This window comes from Vicugna pacos, chromosome 11, assembly GCF_048564905.1.
Source record: "Vicugna pacos chromosome 11, VicPac4, whole genome shotgun sequence".
NCBI lineage: Eukaryota > Metazoa > Chordata > Mammalia > Artiodactyla > Camelidae > Vicugna > Vicugna pacos.
Window position 1 is genome coordinate 7,338,143 of NC_132997.1, and position 24,997 is coordinate 7,363,139.

General features: G+C 38.7%; 1 pseudogene; it reads left to right on the top strand.

The window, feature by feature from the left end:
* Positions 1 to 19,888: 19,888 nt before the first annotated feature.
* On the top strand, positions 19,889 to 23,092 carry LOC116277149 (zinc finger protein 532 pseudogene; annotated as a pseudogene).
* The last annotated feature ends 1,905 nt before the right edge of the window (positions 23,093 to 24,997 follow it).

A 24,997-nucleotide genomic window follows, 5' to 3' on the forward strand; every position in this document is an offset into this window, starting at 1 on the left:
AAGCATAGAAATCATTCTAAAATACAATGTACAGTTCCTTGTCTTCTTAAGTTGATATATTATACTCCTTTTACTAGTATAGAAACATTGTGCATTTGATGGCTATTTTTTCCTACCGTAAAATACAGATGCCTCTACTTTAAAAATCCTTTCATCCATCTGTTTTAGTTTTCCTGTCCATCCTGAGCTGCTTATAAGTGCTATTTATGTATGTAATTTTGTTCCTTCTAATGGTCTTGGGGACAAATAATAACTTGAATGAAATGTAGGATTAAAAAGACCAGAAGGAATTCCTGAGTGGTTCTTTTGTGAATAAAGCATTTTGAGTCTTACCTTGTAGGGCATAAAATTTTTAAAGTATCCCTAGTGATCTTTCAGAGGCCTCCTCCTTTCTTCAGCAGGGGGAGAGGGGATTATTATTCTTAAGCTAAATTTGCCATTTAGATGAGATGTTGCTATTTTTATATATTTATTTAGAACAGCTAATTTAATACCTTTATTAATATGTGAGGCTTCAAAGGAATCAAGTCAAAAAGATGATGGAGTTTTTAAATCTCCTGCACCACCACCCAATATGATAAACACTGTGATAAATACTGTGACAATACCTGCTCAGCCCTACCAAGATATTGTTACTGCACTGAAATGCAGAGAAGAAGACAAAGAAGTAAGCAGTCATATACACTTTTACTGCACATGGGTAGAATTTTGTGTGTAATAGCCTTTTAATGTCCTGAACACAAATTAGTACCCTGGTGCTCAGCGTTGAACCATGAACTTATCCTACTACTACCAGTGTTTTTACAGCATTTAATTTGGTGGCCATCTGACAAACTGTACACTTTTAAATAGAGCCCAGCAAACCCATAGATTTAAATATGCTACTTCAGGGTTACCAAAGAAGTGGACTTCTGTTTTCTTGGCAGTTAGATACTGTTGTTCAGCATGTGAAGCACTTCAATGATGTAGTGGAATTTGGTGAAAATCAATAGTTCACTGATGATATTGCGTACTTGTTAAGTGGCTTAAAGTGCACTCAGCCTCTAAACACACGAGGCCTTAGGTAAGATCTTATTTTTATATTTGGTAATTGTATGCCTCCTCTTTCATTAAAATTTCCTCAGTGGGTAGTGCTAAACATTTGTGGTTTTGTTATCATAGGTGTAGGTTATAGAGATGTTAAAATGGGATTGATTTAAGAGACTTAATTCTACATGGATGAAGGAAAGTTGAATGATAAGACCTTTTAAAAGTATAGAATAGGATTCAGCTTCCAGATGCTTAACAGAAGTGTTATGCTAAAGAATCTTTTCAGTTCTTCCTTAGCCCCAAATTTTACACATGCAAATGGTAAATTTGATTGAAGTACATTTTGCTTTGGATCATCTCTTATATACTATAATGGATGGAATGTCTTGATTTAATTGAATTATCCAGACATTTGGAGTATGTCCCAGTAGATATTTATAATCTTTATGAATCAGAAGCATTATGAAAGATAGCTGAGTTTTTTTTTTTTTTGCCTTTTATTTAATGGTAGTAATAATGTAAGAAATACACTACAGGCGATTATGTGTTATTTATATTTTTTTAATATAGCACGCATAATCACATACTATACATCGGTAAGTTCTTAATAATTTGGCTTACCCATGTTTTTTATATTGTGATCTGTATGAGCAATGCTTTGACATCTCCTCACCCCAGCGCATGTCCTTTTGCTTGTTTTGGTACTATGTAAACAAAATACTAAGGTACTAGGAATTTTCAGTCCCCTAACCTAGTCTCCTCTCTTCTAGTGTTATGAGCTTGACTACTAAATGTACCATGCCCTGTTTTATAATGTACCTGAGAGCACATGGGATGCTAGCAATGGTCTTTAACACCTTGGATGATTCCCAGCATCATCAGGGATTTAAGTTTCTGGGATTGAGAAGCGTTATTTAAAAATTCTACTTTATTTGGCTATTAAAAAAATACCTTCATTCATCTATAAATATTTCCTAATTATGGGTTGAGTTAGTATTATTTGCTAAATATTTAGAGCTTAATGCCCCAAATTTTCTCTTAATAAATTAAGTAAGGTTATTTTCTAATGACCTTTTTCCCCCTAAACTTGTCAGTTTATACTATTAAAACACTACTTAGTTATCATAGGTAGCATACCATACTGGAGATTCAATTCTGTAAGTATTGATTTTCTCTAGTCAAAAAGTACTAAAAATTTATTTATTTTTGATGTTAATAGTGTGGAAAAAAGTAAAAAGATACTAAAAAATGTTTTTGACATTTTGTCTGGATGTTGAATATAGGACATAGACCATTATGAAAAAGAATCTATTCCTCATTTTCATTATGATTTTGACACTTTCTCTTAAAAGTAAAGCATATATATAAAAGCTGGGGTTAACATTTTCAAAGTTAGGAAAAAAGTCATTATTAATCATGATCAGTAGTGGTATTTTGAGATGGATTTATTTTTGTTCAAGGAAATATCCCAATACCTATGCCATTTTAATTTCCAGAAATCGTTTGCTCTGTAAACATTTAGTTACCTAGTCAGAATTTTGAGGATTCAAAGCTTAAGTGTTTAGATAATTGATTGTGTTTCTTTGCACTGAAATAAGTGTTAAATACAGAATATTCCACATGTTAGAATATCCCAGCATACACCTTTTTGTTATATTAATGCTTACCTACATCACCTTCAATACTAGTAGATTTTATTATAAGCAGAGTGTGCTAACTCTATCTGATATGAATGATTTTGAGAATATATTAATGGTTCTCTAAAAATTACTTGCTTCAGCTGGACCTGATAGGTTTATTGTAAAGAAACGAGTGTGAATATGCTTCTTTGAGCATCCTAGCTTTATATATTGACACAAACTCAGTTGTGTTTATTTCACATGAAAAATAGCTGTTTCTGATACAGATTTTACACATACACCATTGCATTTGGTTACTGATTGTAAACTAAAACTTTACTGTATCATAAAGAACACAGAGTGAAGGGTATTTTAAAATAGGATTATATTTAGCTGAAAAACTATTTTGTAAACCCTTCATTTAGCACTTGAATGCCCCAGAGCTAGAAGCATTTATGTAGGAAAGTTCTGAAGAAAGGAACATTTTAAGCAGCAGTGCTTTATTTATGTATTTATTTAATTCACATTTCCCTAGAATATTTAAAGAGGGGAGTTTTCACTGAATAAATCATTTTCAAGCTTTCTAAAATATGAACAAATGTCAAAATGATCTTATCCCCTGAAAGTACCCCTAATAGCTGACTTTTTTTTCTTTTTGTCTGTTGAAGAATCTGTTCCTTTGTACAGCTGCCCTCATGTACATACTGAGTAGAGATCTTTTGAACATGGGTCCTGATAAAGCTAGCCTAGATCAAATGATTTGACTTTTAGAACTGGAACAAGATGCTTCTTGAGCTAAGCTGTTGAATGAAAAAGACATGAATAAAATTAAAGAAAAAATTCAGACAGTGTGTGAAACTGTGCATAACAAGCACCTTGACCTGGAAAGTACAATGGTGGTTTCCTTCTTTCCATTATAAAATAAAAATTATTTTCAGGAAGTTTTTAGTCATAGTTGTTGTGTGACTTTCAATGAATCATTTAAACCCTTGTTTATAATTTGGTACATTCTTGTGAGATTTTGCTCAACATAATTCTGTTCCCTGCCTGATGTTCCTAAACTGGCCCATCAGTATTTAGTTTAGATTTGTTGTGTATTTCCTGGTAAGAATTTTTATTGTATTTTGCCTAATCCTTTTCCTTTTTGTTGTTGTTGTTTTGTTGTTTGTTTGTTTTTAATGTAACTACATTGAGGCTACTAGGGATCTGAATTCTTACTCTTTGTAGGTTTCAGGGATAAAGATTCAAAGGATTTTCAAAAGCCATTTTCTGTGAGCATTCACTTATTCCAGAGTATCTCAGGATGTCTGATTAACTTCTATAAGAGATCAAGACTTGGAAGGAAGATTCCTGGGCATCAGCCCTTCTATGGAGCAATGTCTCTTATACTGGGGGTCATGGCTGTGGCTACCTTTATGCTCAATGCAACTCCCTAAGTTAAGATGACTATGTTGCTTTTGGTTGATATTATTTCTACTTTCTTCTGGCTTCTTTTAAAGAAGCTTTAAGCTTTTCTTAAAGATTGGTAGGCCAGTAGAAGATAATTGGACTTGTCACTGAAAAAAAAATATATTAAATATTCCAAACTTTCATATATTTCCAACATCTGAACTATGGAAGCATTGGTTTTTCTACTGCCCAAAAAACTGAAGACTGCAGCATTTGCCTCAAAAATTGCAGAAGGCTTTGTGTTAGCCACATATGACTTAGGGTTATTGTTGTGTTTAGTTAAGATAGAGCAGGGAATAGATTCATATTGAGTGGGGTTTGAGAGGGAAAATGAGTTACCATTAAAAGGGAGAATACAAAATTGATGTGTACTCAGGCCTTTCAATTATGAAAATTAGAAAAGCGGTAAGATTGTAGATAAGTAATCCTTCTACCTTCTACCAAAACATCTGTATGCTATTTTTGAAACGTATTTTCTTTTAAAAGTACTTTTAATATTTTTACATATACTAATTTTTAATGGTAGAAATTTGAGCCTGTAATTTTTATTTGCAGCATGATTGAATAAATATACCTTTATTACTATTTTGTCTCCCATACTGTTGTACTTTTCAATGCTTTCCAGGCGTTTTCTCTTGAATAACATGATGATAAACATGTTCCTTGAATTTTCTCCATCATTCATTGAATTTATTAGGATGGTAAATACCATTATAACTTTGTTATATTGTGTTAAAGAGTTAACCACATGATTAAAACCAAACACAGTTGCTAATGTTAGGATGCATCTTTTTACACCACCCCCACTTCAACTATTCTTGAATTTGGTGTGTGTTTTAAATCTTACAATAGACATTGCTTTATAGAGTGACTATCCCCTACACATAAGTGTTGATTCTTTTATTAGTGGTTTGACCTCTTCCTTGAAATACATGACTACTCCTGATGTGCTGTGGAAAGATAACTTAAAATATTAATATTATTAAAATAATAAATATAATTCAAATATCCAAGAGCTCACAGATGCTGAGTAGTATTCTTATTAATGATTTGGTTGTGCTTTTAACTTTTTGAGGACTATTCCAGTTTCAAATGAAGTGTTTGAACTGTAGGCTACTTTTAAATACTAGCTTATAGTATACTGAATATAGCATACAGCCCTTTTTTGCCTGTAGAAACAAACAATAAATTTCCTTTTTTGCATAAAATCTTGTGAATCTTTGCTATATTAACACCAAATTACTATGTACTCTCTTTTCTAAATGAAGAAAGCCTCATTAGACTTCAGCTACACTACTGTGACTCATGAGCTGACTTACCTGAACTGATCTCATTACATTACTCTTTCAGGGCCTTAGAATGAGAATTGGGTGAAATTTAATCTGTTTTTATAGTATTGAATTCTAGTTTTATGTTTATTACCTTGCACATCAACCTTGCTTTTTTTATAAAGAATAAAATAAAGTCTTTAGATCTCTTCTAATCTAATAATACTAAGATTTTTGTTGATTAGATTTTTTTTACATTTCTAAATATCTAAGTTATATTCAGTTTCAAATAGGTCAGGAAAACTTAAAGTTGCTTCTTTCAAAGGAAAGACACTTTGGGAAGAAAATCAGGTCTTTTCAGCTTTGCTAATTAAAGCCTTTCTTTTGATAATCTAAAGCTTCTTTATTTCAGCAGGAACCAGGTTGCCCTTTATTGGAGTGTGGCTATGTGTGTTTTTTAAAAATACAATAAAAAAAGGAAAAAAAATTAAAGGAAAATGAAGAAAAAGGAAAAGTAGACTGGTTTATAAATAAGGTTCTGAGTGCTCTGTGCTCCCTCTACTGGTGGCCCTCAGTCATCATTTGTGTATAATACTGTCATGGTGGTCACATGATGGGTATTCAAGCTGCTGCCGCTGCGGTGTAAAGTTTAAAACTGGTGAATCTGAAGCCCTAAAGATAACAGGATTTTTATTCAGAATAGATAAGAACGTATATAGAACAATGTGGAAGAAGACAAGAAACTTTGCTGGAAAATAAGGAAGGAATATTTGACGGGGGCTTACAGTAGAAGAAATACAGTTAAGTGATAAATACATGAAAACAGGCTTATTTTAAAAATAGAAAAATATAAAGCATAGCAGTAAGAGACGTTTTTACCATCAGGCAAAAGTTTAGATACACCCACACCCTGTTCATGCAGTGTTGCTTGTTACAACTTTTGTGGTAAATTAATTCAATATATTGATCTGTAGTTGAAATACATGTAGCCTTTGGTTTGTCAGTCTCACCCTTGAGCCTCTATATGGTAGAAATAACAGTAGCAATATGTATTTTATTGAACTAGCAAATGATCAACTACTGGAAATAATGGATTTTCTGTGAAATAAGACAATGGTAAAAAAAAATTTCTACAGTTCAAGACTTTTCTGATACCAATTTAAATAAGTTTAGGTTAACAGAAAAAGGCATTTACTGTGTTATAAAAATGCTATGGTGTTTTAGCTTAGTGGTAGAAAACATGCTTAGCTTGCATGAGGTCCTGGGTTCAATCCCCAGTACCTCCATTGAAAAAGAAATTAAAAGTAAACAACAAACAAACCTAATTACACAACCGCCCAAAATACTATGGGCTGGTAGCATGCAGTATTTTTTTTAAATAAAAATCTCTAGAGTTGTTGCTTCAGAATTCTTGTTGTGCATCAATAATCATTAATGGTGTTTCTGATTTTCAGGCTGGACATTTAGCTCTGGACACGTTACTGTCCCTTAGTTCTAAATGAGCAGGAGACTTGTTTAAAGAGGAACTCTGGCTCTTGGAGTGGTCTAGATCATATTATAAAGGTAATATATATATATATGTAATGAGATTATATATATATATATATATATATATATATAAAACATTTTATATATATTACTTAAAGCCTGAAGAAAATTCATGTACTTCAAAGAATAATGACGTCAGTTTGAAAAGATCTGTTCTTTTTAGTAGCATCTTGAAAATCTTTTAAAAATAAAGCCATTAACAGTTTGATATGGGGGAGTTATGGAAATAAAAAAATAAATTACAGTCTCATATTTTAACATCTCACAGAATAAAACTTAGAATAAATAGTATTCAGAGAAGTTCTAGCATATTCATAGCATGTGTACAGATGGCTTTTATATGTTAGTTAAGGGGATAAGTATTGAAGTGATGAGACATGCTAATGTATATTCATTTCTTTTCTCCTAGTGAAAGATGTGTGGACCATTTATGTAGAGATGAAGATGAACAGAAACTAATGGCTTCATTATGGGGAGCAGAGAGATGTTTATGAGTTTAAGAAAGTATAAGTATGAACAAATATTGGGGGAAATTACTTAATCTTAAATATGACTCTGTGTGTGAGACTGTCATAGTTTTATATTAAACATCCCTTGAGTTTTATTTTGCTAATCCAAGTTGAAATTGTAATGCATTCTTTGAGCAACCAAAGTTAACGTGTTAAATGAGCAGTGTAGTTTTTTTAAGTTTGTTGCACCGTATGAAATCATGCATGTCAAGTTTGTTCATATTGCCATATGTTATAGTTCTTTCCTTAATGTGGACTTCTGCTTAATAACTTGTTTGTAGAAGATAATAGTTAAATGCAGTCAGGGTTTTGTTTAATTTTTTATAATAAGAACTTTCTTGAGGTAACTACTGTTTCAGTCACATTGTTTATGATCACCGTTTATAATAATATTTGGTTTTGAAGAGTACTACTGAACTGTATGCCATAAGTATATTTGTTTTTTGACTTTTCTGAATGACTGAAGCAAGTTCAGAGTAGATCAGAATTTATGCTGGCAGTGAATTTCAAGACATATAGGCTGTGTGTTGGCCAGACTGGATTAGCAAGGGATTTTTTTTTGAAAAATCAATGGGAAAATGATCTAGTGTAAATGAAAAGTTTCTGGCATAGATGAAATGGAAATTATTCCTTGGCTCTTCTAGAGTGCTTCAAGTACATTTGGTAAATATATAATTTTTAAGAATTCTAGATGAATCTACGTTAAGAACTTTAATAGTTTGTTTATTAAAATAGTGATTGTTCTTTTCTGACCTATAAAGTGCTTGGTAACTGATTACCAGGAATTTATAGCACCGAATATGTTAATTATGAACACACAGTTATAACAGTGATGTTTTAATTTGGTAGTAAAGCAATAGATGTACTATTTTCAATTAAGGACACATGGGTTGTTATTCCCTTAGAAGACAAGGGCTGATCATCCTTCCTGATTTTTATGTCTTCTGGAGCACTGTGTGTTATGTGTGAATGAATGAATGAATGAAAGTTATGGATTGCCACAAAATTTCAGAATTTTTCCTTTTAGGTAATGGTGCATAATCCAGAGAATCAAAGCTACTTGAGAGCATACAAAGATTCACAACTCATTGTTTCATCAGCTGAGTAAGTTTTTCTGAAACGTCATGCTTTCTTTTCCTTTCCTTTCAAATTGATGTACAGTGTTGTGTTTTTAGTGTCCAGCATTGTGATTCAGTTATAGATAGATAGATATCAATTCATAGATTCTTTTTCATCACAGGTTACTACAAGCTAGTGAATATAGTTCCCTGTGCTATACAGTAGGACCTTGTTGTTTATTGATTTTGTTTATAGTAGTTTGTATCTGCTAATCCCAAACTCCTAATTTATGACTCCCACTTCCCCTTCCCCTTTTGGTAACTACATGTTACCAAAGACATAAGTTTCTATGTCTGTTAGTTTCTGTGAGTAATTATTGTTTTGTAAATAGGCTCACGTCATCTTTTTAGGTTCCCCATATAAGTGGTATCATTGTATTTGTCTTTCTCCTTCTGGCTTACTTCCCTTAATATGATAATGTCTAGGTCCATCTGTGTGGCTGCAAATAGCCTTATTTTATCCTCCTCAGTGCATGTAAAATGTCCAAGTATATCTCCAGCCCTGGTTCTAGCTCATTATAGCAGCTTCTTCCTAACATCTCTATCCCAGTTGTTGATATTGCTGCCCTGGTCCTCTGGTCTCTAGCCTGTCCAGTACAATACCAGTACCTCAGGGATTAACCTTCCAAGGATCTCTGTTTTGTAAAAAGAACCCCAACCTTCAAATCTGTGTGATTCCTTATTGTCTTTGGATATATGTTCAACAGCCTTAGTATAGTAGGAAATACCCACTTCAGCCTGACTCAAGTTTATCTGTTTTTAGCCCCTTATTTTAAAGAATTTCAGATGGAGATAAAAGTAAACAGTAGCATCATAACCCCTGTTTTACATGCTATTCAGCTTGAATAACCAGCAGTCATGGCCGGTCCTGTTTCCATGTATTACCCTTCCATTCCCTCTCTATATTATTTTGAAACAAATTATAGATTTCAAATCATTTAATCCATAAATAAGTATACTCTAAAAGAGGACTCTTAAAATATAACCACAATATCATTCTCATATCTTATAAATTATTAATTGCTTGATATTATCATATGTGCAGTCATTATTCAGATTTCCAATAGTCTCAAACTTCTAGTAGTCTCTAGTTACTAATAGATTTGCTTTTTATCTGTAGGATTCCTTGTCATCTATTTTTGTCTTATATTTGTAAATTACATCACACTTAGTACCGTTAAAGCATATTGTTCTGTAATCAAGTTTACCCTCCCTTACCAAAGTGCATTCTTGCAAGTTAAAATCTATTTCTTTGTTTGAAAATGTCTTTTGTATACTTCATGACCCCTGACACATACCTTCTAAGAGGAGGTGGTTAGGAACCTTTGTAATTAGGACCTTTGCATCAGATGTCTTAGAGGTTGCAGTAAAGGTCAGAATTGGATGTTTGTGAAAGACCAGTCATCTGGCTTTTTGAAATTTTCAGCAGAACCCTGATAAATGCAAGGATAGCATATTAAAGAGTTAAATATTCTCCTGCTGTTCCCACCTCACCTCCCAGCAGATTTATTAGCTCAGTGCTCCTTAAAGCCTGTGAGTTAACAGTAACAGCGTGGTCATTCTGGTGAACATCCCCAAACATCTAAAGAACAAATTATTTCATGTTAGACACAAGAAACCACTTCTTAACCAGAGAGTATGTTTTAAGGAGCAGCTGGAGAGCAATGAGATATAGTACAGTTTTCTTTAAGGGTTTTGTGTGGTGTATGATACATGAAGGTTTGGCCGACAGAGTCAGCTTAGTTTGTCTCTCATAGACGTTTTAAAATCAATGGACATGGCAATTTAAAGAGCATTTTCAGAAATACTAGACCCACTTAAAGATGACATTACCTTGTTATTTTGGGTAGCATCTTGAGAATCCTTGGGTATAGATGATGCCAGGAGACATGTCAGTTCAATGACCTCATGTTAAAAAATATGATGTGGGGTTGAGTATAGCTCAGTGCAGTGCACACACTTAACATGCACAAGGTCCTGGGTTCAATCCCCAGTACCTCCATAAAAATTATGATTTGTTCTGATGTTTAGGAAGTATTTAATATTTATCTATACAAGGTTATTATGCAATATTAATATAAATAATATTCTTTACCTAAGCTAGGAGCTTATATTTGAAATGAGAAAAACATCTAAATGAAATTCAGAAGTGCCCAGTGTTAGCTTTTAAAGGTGTAACTTGTTTGGGGATGGGTTGTGGGAGGTTGTTATGCTGGAGACTTTGGTAAAATGGGGGCAGCTGTGGGTAGTAAAGTTATAAACCTCTGCATTGAGTTTATAATTTCAACTTTGCTTGGAAAAATTAATAGTATCAAGTTTTCATAAAATCTGTGCACCTAGTGTGATTGCCAGACATGTTTGGTACACAGTTGAGTAGATAATACATTATAAGTTCTTTAATAGAAAAGAAATTAATTTAGCAGCATTTATGACAAGTCTAAAACAGTAAGGTCCAAGTAGGTAGAAATTCTTAGTGTAACTATGTTTGTTTAGCAGAATAATCTTTATTTTGATTTGTCCAAAGAGCATTACAACATTGTGAAGAACTCATTAAGCAGTATAACCGTGCTGAGAACAGTACATGTTTACCTGACAGTCAGCCTCTGCCTCTCCAGAATATCACTAATCACGTGGGCAAAGCAGTGGAAGACGGCATGAGGGACATCATTGGGGTGATGCTCAATTTAACTAATGATAAACATCAGTCATATTTTCTACATATGTTCTCACTGAAAGATTGTATTACATGTAAAAATAAACTTATCGCCTTGTTTCTTCTTTTCTTAATGTAGTCATTTTTACATTGCCATCATGTAATTCACTTACTCATGTATAGATTTAACTGCTTTTAGCAGTTGATATTTTAAAAACCAGCCTAGTAGCTCAGCTCAGAAATACTGTCAACAGTGTATCTCAATAAAGGAATAGCTATACATTTTTAATTTTTAATATTTGTGTTAATACATATTAGTTGTCAGTGTCATAAAAATGATAACAACATTTATCCTGTTCCCAATCCCTGTTTCAGAATGGGACAGCACCACAACAGGAGAGCAGGATGGCGTGATGGGCACAGTGATGAACTGTGTGCTTCGGGTTCCAAAGTGCCTACCTGAGAGGCAGAGATTTGATATTCAAGAGCTGGTGAGATCAAATGACTATTTCAGAAATGAGTACTTGATCTATTAAGATGATAAAAACTTCATCTTAGTTTTGAATTTAAGAACCAGTTGTTCAATATACTTTGGGTTTCAGTTGACTCCCTATGAACATACCTCTTACAGTACAGAAGGGAACCATGAAGGGCCATGTGTAAAAATAAAAAATATGAGAACTAAAAGTGGTGAAATCATTCTTTGGAATGACCATTATTTATAGTTATAAAGTGGTTAACCATTTTGAAGCTCATAGCATACTGATTAGTTTTCTAGCTGTCAATAAAATTTGTATATTGTATTCACTTGTTTTAATTCTCACCTGTGGTAACAGGCATGTTTTACCTTTTGTAGGCTTTAGGATTACTGGTAAATCTAGTTGAGTATAATGCTCAGAATTGGCAATGTCTTGTCAACATGGAAGCATCATGTTCTTTTGATTCTTCTTTCTGTAGTGGAGAAGGAGGTGGTAGTTTAAGGATGGCTGAACAGGTCCATGCAATTCAGGCTTTAGTGCAGGTAAGCCACAAGTTAAAAACAAACTAACACCTTCAGGTTTTACATCTGTCCAGTTTCTTTATCAGGTGTTACCTTCTCTCCTTCCTACCTTCCCTCCCCTCCTCTTCTTCTTCCTCTTCCTCTCTCACCTGGTCAGTGAGAGGTACGCTGGGGTAGAATGTGTGCCATTACTTATTCTGCTGACTGTTTTCAACTACTGTAATCACTCCTTAGGCATTCTTAGCAAAAAGCAGAAACAAGGCCTCTTCATATATGAATCAAAAGTAGATTATTAACAACAAATTACAAATCAAGTTTTAGCTTTATCCCTTCTGATTCAAGTCCTCCAGCATTACTTAGTGGTCTGATCTATGCCCAAGACTGTGTGTACCTAAATATTGGGGCATGCCTTTGAAAGTATATATGTCTTTGGAGTAATTTCCTGGCTTAGAAATTGTGTCACAGTATGTATATTTAAAATTGATGTCCCCAACTTGCCCCACCCCAATCACATACTCCCTCATCAGTTGATTTTTACTCCCCTGTAAAACTGTATGTGAGTTTTTGCTTCTTGACAGTACTGGGTGTTAGTATTTTTTTACTTTTCCCCATATAATACTTTCTGCCAGTTCCTAGCTACCTTTGTCATTTCCTTAAGTGACAGTTTGCCCATGTTCAGAAGTGATCATGAACCTTTTCTTTTTTTTTCCATTTTTTCCAAAGCCTTTGCTATCCTGTTAATGCTTTTGGCCTTTCTGAAACTAGATGTGCTTGATCTGTGTCTTCAGGTAGTAACCTGCAACAACTTGTCATTTTCTTCAGTCATAACTAGGAGCCTAATCATTCCTTTTCAAATATTTGGATTTCAGGACTTCTTTATTCTGTATAATTTTATGTGATATAAAGTATACATTATAATAATTATTAGGCATACTAAGTAACTTTTGTTTATGTGTGGTTTATCTATTGATAAGTTAGGAGTCAAAACAAAAAGTTGTAAAATTCAAGTACTCATTCTATTAGCCATTGATAAATAAACATAATCACATGGCATGTAGATTCTGGAAAACTCCCACCGTATAGTTGTGAGAGAATGAAAGGAGTCAGTTGACCTTTCAGTATACATATGAATGCAGTTTTGAGCTCACACATTCCCTGAAAGGATTTGGGGGGGCCCCTAGGGAACCTGGAACCAATTTTAAGAAACACTGCTTCATATAAAGCTGAAATTTTATTTTCTTGAGGGTGTTAAATTTTATATACCATGCTTGTATATATTTAGCAAATTTTTGAGATCCCCTTGGCCTGTGGTTTTCAGGTATCTGTCATTAGTAACTTTGGGTTTCCCCAGTCATATCAGTGAGTATATGAAATGCTTTCTGTACATTCAACTCTGCACCAGCATATGAAAATAAAGGAGTGAAGGCAAGAGATTTAGTGGGTTCCCTTTTAGAGTTTTTGGTGTGTCCTTCCATTGACAATTGTACTTCCATTGTCAAGTATTCCAGTTGAGATCCATTTCTAGGTGTTTCTCTGAGAACTAGCTTTTTACTTTTACTTGTTCTTGCTTATCTCCTTATCCCTTTAAATTCCTTTTAAAGAAGCCACGTTGCTTTCCCCCAAGATTATGTTTTATTCAGTGTACCTTCTTCCTTGCAGTTAATTTATCCAGGCTGCTAGAATTTAAAAATTGTTTAATTCTTTTAACTTTTCACTTGTATTTTTTGCTTGAATTTCCTCTCAGTATTATCCAAATTAAGAAAAATGTTTTGATTCTCAGTCTTATAAACAGAATGCCTGCATCATTAGTAGATACACTTAATTTGCTTGATTGAATTTCAGCAGCTCTTATACTTTTTTTTTGGCCTTCAGTTGGATAAAGACCAAGGGCTTTTATTGATATTTACTCTTGTTTACCAGACAACATGCTTCTTAGGATTAGTAATATTTAAAAGCAAATTGAGACAAATTTGCATATATACATGCTGGTTGGTGATCTCTCTTAATGATCTTCAAAAATCATCTTTATCAGCTATTCCCTGAGTGAGAGAGAGCAGCCCAGTTGGCAGAAAGTAAAACAGATGAGTTGATCAGAGATGCTCCCACCACTCAGCATGATAAGAGTGGAGAGAGGCAAGAAACAAGTGGAAAAATATGGTGGGTGTCAACTGAGAAGACGGATGGTACAGAAGAGAAACAGTAGGAGGAGAAAAATGATGAAGAACTTGACCTCAATACAGGTGTCTTTATTTTGATGTATTCAAATTAAATATGTGTTCTTTTTCCTCCAAAACATGTTTAATTCATGTATTGTTACAATGTTGCTATGTTTATGGCCTCTCTAGTGCAGTGCAGACAAGCTTTGATATTTTAGTGCTTGTAGGAGTTCTTCACAGGCTTCCTAGCAGTGAGGAAGGTATGTGTCCAATGCAGGCAATGTCTGCTTTCCTTTCCTGGCTCTTTCTTTACTTATCTGTAAGGAGAAGCAGTTGAATAATATGACCCCTAAAGGTCTTTATAGTTCTAAAACTTGGGGATTCTTTTATTGGCCTCACTTTGTAAACTGAGAGCTACTGTCATAAATTACAGTAATAGTTCTCAAAGACTTCTGCCCATATTTTTAACTAAGTTGTCATTTTTTGGTTGAGTGTACAATTCTATTTATTTTAGTGACTTGATTCTTATCAAATATGTGATTTGCAGATAAATTCTGTGAGTTGTCTTCACTTTTTTGATGGTGTCTTTTGAAATAAAAAGCTTTAAGTTTGATGAAGTCCAACTTACCTATTTTTTATTTTGTCACTTGTGGTTTTGTTGTTGTGCTTAAGAAACCATTTCCTAACCCAAGGTCACAAAGATTTAGTCCTGTGTTTTCTCCTAAGGGATTTATGATTTGGCTCTTATATTAAGGTCCTCTTCAATTTGTGTTGTTTTTTGTTGATATGTGTGGATATTCCATTTTCCTAGCATCATTTATTGATGTTTAGCCATTCTGAAGAAAAGATGACTAACAGAGTTGTTGGTTTCTTGGATGATTTTGTGTGTCTGTGTGTGCATGTGTGTTTTAATGTACTGTTACAGTTTTTGGTTTAAATATTTTCAGCTGTTCAGCATGCTGGCAAACACATGGAGGATTGCATCATGGCCTCATACACAGCACTACTTCTTGGGTGTCTTTGCCAAGAGAGTCCAGTAAGTAATAGTTCAGTGTTGTTTTATGTGTCTTAATAAGATTCCATTGTGACAACTTCTTATCATTATGTAATTAACTTACGACTTTTGCTTACCCCCTTACATTTGGTGAAGTTTAGAAGATACTTTTCAAAGTAAGAATATATTGGGCTTAATGAGGAAACTCCCAGGCTAATGGAGGAATGGATTCACTGTGCCCTTGGTTGAAGTCAAAGATAGCATCAGCTACAACCTGTGCTCAACTGGCTTCAGGTGCAAAAGTCCAGCATCAGTGAGAGCATCAAAGACTCAATTTCTGTCTTTACACTCTGCTGTCCCCTGCATGTCATCGTGTCTTTTGCTAGCTGTCTTCACGACCCTGTGCAGACTCTAGCTACATGACTTGTCTACTTAACTAATGTCCAGTGGAAGAAGGTGGCCTCTTCCCATATGTTTATTTGTAAGAGCAATGGTTTCTTTCCCCTAGGACCCCTGCACACCCACTGCAAAAAGTAGGCTTCCCCTCACCTTGGCCAAGATTGGCTCACTTGCTTTAGTTTGATCTACCCACTGGCCAGGGAAATGGGATTACTACGTGAGATTTAGATCATCATGATTTAACTATGAGAAGTATGTGAGTGTCTAGATATTTGGGCTGAATCAGCACAGAAGTGGACAGGTTCTGGCTATTGGGATGGTCTCCTTTTAAAGGGGAAACATATGGATATTTTTTAACAGAAAAGCCCAGTAGAAGAGCCAGATTTTAAAATAAAAGGGAGGGTTTTTTTCCCATCAGCTACTAGGGGCAATCAGGTTGCAAGAAAGAGTGGAGAGAGGTCTGTTGTATAGGGGGTGGTTAGTTTTTCTTCTCTGAGGCTGGAGGACTAGAAGTAAAGACCATAATCTGAAGGGCCTCTATCAACCCTCTCACATTTCTTCACTTTTGCCATCGACTTTTCTACATTGCCTTGCTTTCTCCCTGTATCCATTTGTCTTGAATCCTGTGTATTTTTCTGAATCCTTCTTGTCCATCTCTTCATATTTGTGTTGTAGTCAAGCGCTGATCTAAATGCACACTTGCCCACTTCATCTTGGCCCTTGGTGGCACCAGCACTTTCAGGATCAAGGCCAGTGTTTTTAGTATGGCTTTGGCGACCCTGCAAGTTCTTTATTCCCCTTCCAGTATGTGATCTTTTCAGCTCAGCTCTTTTTCTTATTTCCTTAAAATCCAGAGATTTTTAAGGGCAAATGAGAAACACATGCCAAGCAAATGGAAAGAAGAAGATACTCCTTCAGTAGTACCCCCCACCCCCAAAAGAACCTGATGGGCATGCTATTTAAATTAAAGATTTTTAGATATTGTGTTATGCACACACCCAGATTTCGGTCATGGTCTTTCTTAAATAATGGTTCTTAAAATTAATTGAGTTATTATCAAATGTGACTTATTTTGGGCTGTCTTTCCTATGTTAATAAATTCCTATCCATTTATGTCTCTCTTCCCTCTAAAGAGATCATAAGGTCCTTAGGTTGTGGAAAGTGTTGTGAATTCATAGAATCTAAGATGTCTTTGTTGCCTTGGGGATGATTATGACTAACCTCAAAAAGCTAGCTGAAAAAACAAAATGTAAAGGAAATTGGTTTGCCCGATTCTTAAGTGGAAAAGAAACAGAACATCAGGTGATTCTGGGCAGTAAGTGCTGCTCTGTGGTGAGGGCAGCCTGCCTGGGAGCCCGGCAGACACTGGTGTCATTTCCCATCACCCCCCGGACACCTGATGTCCTGCAGGGCTCAGTCTCCTCTCTGCCCTTCCTGTCCTTGTTGCTCTCGTGACTCCCCATTCCTTAAGTCCTGCACGCCACCGCAACCACAGCTAGCTTCCTTAAGAGCACATCTGATCCCATAACTCCTCTCTCACCAGTCTTTCTTAACTTACCACCATTTAGGGAATGATGACTTTATTGCTACAAGACCCCAAACTTAAAATTACATTCTCCAAATTTTAACCCTGCCAGACCCCTTGGGCACTTCCTAAATTTCCCAAATTGGCCACGCTGTTTCCCATCTTTTCTGTTTGTACCTGCTGCAGGCTGCTTAGAAATAAATGCTGTGACTCCCTCTGCTGCCCCGCCGCCACTCACGATGTTGGGTCTGCGGTGTGGGGACAGAGGAGGATGGGCTTGCCCTTTTGAGAGGCTTTCACTCAGCCCCGGATCTGGTCCCTTACCCTGTGTGATGGGCGTGCGCTTCTCCACTGTGCAGCCCACACGGACCCCTCGGCCCCCTCTCTCCCCACTGCTGTGGTCTCAGCCCCTTCCCTAGAAATTGGTTAAAGATGTTCTTAAATCCGGCTTTCCTTTCCCTCTGCAGTGACCGTAGCTATTGCCCTTACAGCATATTCTCCACTTTCCAGTATATTTTTGAAATACAGACATTTAAAGATTGACAAATCTCTCAGTATTTTAGCTGCAAGACTTGTTAACTCAGTAGGAGTAGCTTGTGCTCCACCTCCCAGCTGGGGGCCTGTGGTGGCTTTTGGTGGGAAGGGTCACTTAGACTGGGTGATTGACAGTGTGTACCTTAGCACACAGTTATGTTGGCAATGCATTTGTTAGATCTTTTCTGAAATTCTATTCATATCATTATTTTTCTTATAATTCCAAAAATACCTTGACAGGAATAAAGAAGAGGGAGGGGGCTGGCTGCATATTTCCTAAGAGGGGCAATGTGTACTCTTTCCTCTCCTGCCCCGTGAAGAAAAATCAAGTCAGGAACTTCCCTGTTCCTCCTCCTCTCATGGCAATGTATTTTCTTTTGTGTTTTTTATTATAAGTGAGCACCCTTAGAGGAGATTTCTCTTTTATTCTTTTTGAACTTCTAGGTCATTTTTAAAATATGTTGAAATAGAACAGGTTTTAGACAGGCCATGTACTTTTCTTCTAACAGATAAGTTTATATATAGTCTGGCTGCTTCTTGCTAATTAATGAAGGGAAACATCTTAAGTTTAAGCAAAACTGGAATCTCTACATCAGTCAATCTAGATAAAAACAAAGTTGTTAAGAGAGAAATGGAGACAAATTGTATAAATCTAACTTTATGAACCTTTTAAAGTCAGAAAAATGGGTGATAAATTGAAGGAAAGCTCTGAAAGGGTGCTTGAAAACAGAGTCCACGAGGGGAAGCTGAGCTCTGAGAAGAATGACAGCTCCCTTGGTGGTGTGGCACCATCAGGGACCAAGCCATCTTCTAGGCTTTCCTCCTGTATAGCTGTGATTGCAGCCCTCAGTGCTAAAAAACCCCTTTCAATCCTCTAAAGAACCAGTGACCAATTCCAGGGAGTCCTCTCTGTTACCCAAAGAAGTAAATGACAGCCCTAGAGCCATTGAACATTCTCCTGAATCCCAGAGTCTCATCAAAGGGATGAAAAAACCACCCTTCAAGCAGCCAGATAGTCCCTGGAGCATCTCCAGTGAGAACAGTAGGGAGGGATCACCCTCCTCTCCTGCAGGGTCGACACCAGCAATCCTCAAAGTCCGCATCAAAACCAAGACATCTTCTGGGGAGATCAAGGGGATGGTGATGAGGGGGTTGCCAGAAGATAATCTTGATGCTGAAAAAAAGCGTTCAGAGCAGATGGGGTCCATGGTGGTGTCTGTGATGTTGCTTCTGTTGTCTCCAGCCTCAGCCACTGTCCTTTCCTTCCAGCCTCAGGGCACCTGTGCAGTCAGTGGTCATCACCAACACTGTTGCCCCTGCCGAGCTGATGCCCAAATAGGTCATGATCAAGCCTGTGATGACCACATTCCTCCTGGTGTCAGCTGTGAAGATGGCTGCTCGCAAGTCATTAATGTGAAGCTCACCAACAACACAATGGTGAAAGACACTGTCATATCTGCTGCCTTCATTCAGAGCACCAGCAGCGCCATCATTAAAGCCGCCAGTGCCACCCAGCAGCAAACTGTCTTTGTGCTGGGCTCCAGCCTGGCCAATGCCAAACTTGTGCCAAAGACTCTGCACCTTGCCAACTTAACCTTCTGCCTCAAGGCACTCAGGCCATGTCTGAGCTCTGCCAAGTACTCACCACACCTCAGCAGCAAATAAAGCAGGTAATAATCAATGCCGTGGCCTCGCAGCCACCCAAAAAGTTGTCATGGGTCCAGGTGGTGTCCTCCCTGCAGAGTTCTGTGATGGAAGCTTTCACCAAGGTGCTGCGCAGCATCAGCCCAGTCCCAGCTTACATCCCCAACCTCAGTCCTCCTGCCAACACGAGCATCACATTATAAACCCGTGGGTACAAGTGCTTGGAGTATGGGGACTCCTTTGCCCTGGAAAGAGCCTGACCCAACACTAAGACAGATGCAGTGTGTGCACTGAAGTAACATGCAACCACTGTAGTAAGAACCTGATTACTGACAACAAGTGAAGCCTCCTGTCCCATGCCCGTGGGCACAAGGAGAAGGGAGAGGTGATGCAGGGCTCCCACTTGATTGTGAAGCCGGTCCCAGGAGATCAAATGATCGTTTCTTCATCAAGCAGTATCCTGCTTCATCTTCCACTCTCCTGAGCTCCGTGGGGCCAGCACACACACTGTAACATAAATTCAGTCTGGCAAAGTGGGACAGTCACATCAGCCCCTTAAGGCACAGCCATCCTTCCAGCTATGCCTCGGGATGAAGACCCATCCAAGCTCTGTAGGCATAGTCTGAAATGTTTGCAGTGAAATGAAGTTTTCCAGGATGAGACATGGCTGGCTACCCACGTCCAGCAGGCTGCAGACAGCAGTGGACAAAAGACTTGCGCTGTCTGCCAGATGCTGTTTCCTAACCCGTGCAGCTCTGCCTCCCACCAGAGAATCCATCAGCACAAATCTCCCTGCGCCTGCCCCGAGTGCAGGGCCATCTGCAGCTTGGTGCACTTCCAGACCCACGTCACCAAGAACTGTCTACACTACATGTGAGAGTTGGTTTTCGATGTTCATATTGCAATGTTGTCTCCTCTGACATGGCCACGCTGAAGTCTCACACTCAAGTTTCTCACTGTGAAGTCTTCTACAAGTGTCCTGTCTATCCAGTGGCATTTAAGTCTGCCCCAAGTGCACATTCACATGTGTAGACACAGCACCCCGGCATCAGGATCAGAGAGCCAAGAATAATATATAAGTGTTCCATGTTCGACACTGTATTCACCCTGCAAATCCTGCCGTATCGCCACTTTGACCAGCACGTTGAAAACCAGGTGTCTGTTTTCAAGTGTCTAGACTGTTCTCTTTTACATGCACAGAAGCAACTCATGATGAACCATATCAAGTCTATGCGTGGAACACTGAAAAGCATGGAAGGGCCTCCAAACTTGGGTATAGACTTGCCTTTGAGCATTAAGCCTGGAACTCAAAATTCAGCAAATCAAAACACAGAAGACACCAGATCCATGAATGGGAAAGAGAAATTGGAAAAGAAATCCCCATCACCTGCGAAGAAATCAGTGGAAAAAAAAAAAGTGGCTAGTCCTGGGTGAATGTGTTGAGGGTGTGACCACCTGTTCACACAGAGAGACGTTAACATTTCCCTCATGAGGAAGGAGCATGGGAAGCAAATGAAGAATCACCCCTGTCACCAGTGTGAAAAATCTTTCAGCTCATCCCTCAGCCTCTGCCATCACAACCAGGTCAAACACAAAGGCATCAGGAAAGTTTACACCTGCTCACACTGCCCAGACTCCAGATGGACCTTCATGAAATGACTGATGCTGGAGAAACATATCCAGCTCACACATGATATTAAGGATCCTGACTTGAAAGGAAAGACAGAAGCCACCAATGTGTAGGAAATGGAAATAAAAGAAGATGCCAAGATTCCCAGCCCCAAGTGGAAGATAGAAGAACCTGTTCTAGAGTTCAGACTGCCTAGAGGATCCATCACCCGACCCCTGAGGAAGCTGAAGACAAACAACCATTGCAGTAGTCATGCACAGCTGCATTACTCCATGTGGTTATTGATTTGTTAATTTAGTCCCAGCAAGGAACTTTAGGACCATATGATCTATTTTTATGATATTGGATCCCTGAGGGAATTAAAGGTGTCCTCTGAGACCTAAGGGACAATCAAGGGGGGGGGAGTGAGAACAGAAGCAAGAGCATATGGTGAGATGTGACCTGGGAGACCCCTGGGATCAGGTGGCTCCTGGCTGAGAGGTGCTCTAGGAAGGTCTTCAGGGGTAAAGGGCCTGACAAGGTGAGGAAGGTGCCTATGTATGATGACCTCTTGTCTGGACAGCTCCAGGACTGTCTCTATTTCAAATACATTTGCAAATCTGTCCTATCTTCCCTCCTAAGTGTATTCATTCAGAAGTGCAAGCTTGTCTTCTTGGCCAAACGCTGGACTAGAGACCTGTAATATACTGGAAAACAAGGCCTAGACTCTACTCCCAGGTGGCTGAGCATTGGTTAGAACACAATACAGGGAAAGCTGCTGTAGGCAGAGGATCAGGTAATTAAAATCATAACCTGTCCCTCTCCCAAGTTTGCTATCATCACTGTTCATGATTCTGACCGTGATGCTCCTTCAGGATACACAGGGTATTTTGCAGAGCTCCCCAGGGGAAAGCAGACTTAAGTGCTGTGAGCATAGGAGGCAGTGTGGACCCACCTTGGCTGTGCTAAGCAGGAGATCTTTCCTGGTGAGTGACTCCCACTGAGGCCTACTGCCCCCCTTCAATTGTCTCCTAGGGATCCATGGACAACAACACTGTCCTGTGAGCAGAGAACTTGCACTCAATGATCCACATCACACACATACAAAAGACAACACAATTTAAATATCTTTACAGCATTAAACTGATTGTCAAAGTGTTTTATTGAAATCAATATGTACAGATGGCTGGAGGGAGAGAGGAAGGGACAGAGATGGACACACATGGGAGCTGGAAACAGAAGGAGACACGTCTATGTATCCCAAGGGACAGTTTCCACTCTGGCTCACCTTCTTTTTGTGAATTGGAGTAAATTTATGTTAGCTTCCAAACAAGGTGGAAGAAGAAAAGCAAATCCCTATAGCTTAAAGATTAAGCCTCAGTTTCTAAAACATCTGAGGAAGGCTAAAGTGGAAGGGACCACTTTGGAATGGTGCAGCGTGTTTCTCAGAAGCAGTGACAAATGTCCCTCTGGTGGCCATATGAGGAATGGCATGGGAGCCGCTGTCTCCATGGATGGCAAACAGGCAACATTCACACAAACACAACATCCGTCTTGCTGTTAGGAGAAAGCCAATTCCATAAGATCAAAGTCTTGGCTGTGCCTTCTAGTGCAAGTCCTCATCTTGATCATGACATGACCAGGCACTTCCCAAGGGTGGGGTCTCAGGGAGTGTTGATGGAGCCACTGAGCTGGGCCCCATCCACAGCAGAGAACAGAAAGGAGGTCGATGCCTCACAGGACCTGCAGGGAGAGAGTGGGAACATGCTTGGGTCACGTGTCCACATCCCAACCCTGTGTTCCTGGTGCAGAGAAGTGAGTCTGTCCAAAGACATGCATGGCCCTTTGCTGTCCACATTAGCAATAAAATGTCAATGCAGTTTTGAAATGTATCACACAGCGTCTTTGTCCCATTGCATCTAAAATGATGTTGAACTTGAAAAAATGAGATGACCCTCTATTACCTGTCACTTTGTCACTTACCAGATGTAATGATCATAGCCACTGACAATGTTAGAAAACATGACTTTCAAAGCTGCGTCATGTTCCTTCTGATCCCTTGCCCTTAAAGGACCTGCTTCTATTGCTCCTGCTGCCAGCTTCCTCCACAACGATGTCTTCTTCATCTCTGAAAGTGGAGCCCAATGCTATCCTCCCCAGGAAGCTTCTAAATCTAGGATCCTTCCCTGAACTTCCCGAGCACGAGCCCTGTCCATTTTCCTAGGATGGCAGTCACTTCCCAGCATGTCATCTCTCCTGTGGATTCTGAGCTTCTCCCAGACCAGGAAGCTCCTCAGTCAGTTCTCAGTCTGCTCTCTGCTCAGTGCTTGACCTAAGTTAAATATTCAATCAAGATTTGGACATCATTCATTTGAACAAGTTATGCACTGTTTCTGATGTCATCCTAAAGTTATAATGAAATCCCAGAAAAGAATCAGGATGTCTTGAAGCAAAAGGGCTAGTTTGTTGTTTATAAGGTCTGCAAAGCAGGAACACACAGTTTTTACCTGAAATTGACAGTATGAACCCTGGGGCTTGATGGGTTGAAGAATTTCTCAAAGCAAAACTACGAAACGTAGAGGTGGGTGACTTGCAAGGGTCTTCGATGGCCCTTGCAGCCTGACTACGGATCCTTGCAGCTGAGCTGCAAGTTTCCCATGACTGGCTGACATTGGAGCATCTCCTTAGAGGTTTGACAAGAATCAGAAGTCTGATAGGTGTTGTATGTGATTTTCTGAGAACTTGGAAGCATGTGAGTTAACCCCAGGTCCATCATGAGCTACAAAGGATCTCTAGCTTCCAAAACTTCCAAGTGGACAAGGGATATCTGGGCTTCTGTACTGAAGGTGTTCTGTTGAGGTGAATTTGGTTTTGCCTTCAGACTTGGGTGTGATCATTTCTGACCACGTCCTACAAACCGACACTGAGCCTGTGCTCCTAAGCATCAAGGCCGAGCCTCAGCCCAGGCGGCCCTTCCCCTGGGTCCTCTGATCTCTCTTTTGTGTGCTCCCAGTTGAAACAGGGGCTTCTGTCTTACCCGCTCCAGGAAGAGCTCAGAATCTCCTCCCTGTGAGGACCTATGTTGTGTGCATGGGGGCATCCATCTTCAGGCAGAGAAGAGAGAGGTCGCTGACCATGGCCTCACTCAGACACCTCCAATCACGGGATTGCTGGACTTTACTCTGATGGACACCATCGGCCCCCTTCATCCCCTATTTCTGGTTTTGGGGGAAAGGCAGAGGTACTTCCCCTGCAGAAGCTGAATGCAAGGTTGCCAGTCCTGAGGACAGGACATGGGCAGGGCAGTGGGTCCCTGATGGGGGAGCCTGAGAGGTGGGAGGGCCTGTGAGCACCTCCCAGGGTGCCTAGCCTGAGGCTCGGACCGTCCTGCAGCTTCTCTGGCACCTGATATGTTTGGGAAGACACTTTCTGCACATCTGAGCTCAAGTGGGTGCCCCTGTTGCAAATCAAAATTCCCCTGCAGGGAACATATCCAGGACCCAGCATAAAGACAATGTCCTGGCTTATTTTTAATTTTTAAATATGTAAAATTTAAACCAAAAAACAGTGATGATCATTGTCTTCATCCATTACTCAGCCAGACACAATAGGTCCCAAGTAATATGTTATCACCTCTGAGAATTATCAGGAGTTGTTAATTCAGACACCTCAGGAATGGTGGGCATCTCAGCCCTGAAGGGGAGGGCAGGCAGCAGAGCCTGACTGATACTTACAGCAAGTCACTCTGCTCTGGCTTTGGCGCTGTCGCAGGCAGGAGAGCTAGAGCTGGCTCTCCATCCAGAGGGGTTTCCCCAGCGGGTTCTGGAGCTGGTGCTGTGGCTCCAAGAAGGGAAACTCTCATCAATAGTACTGCTTTCCCACGTGTCCCCCAAAGCCAGGGGAGCCCTCACTGCTACTCAGTAAACTCCCAGTCCCTATTCCA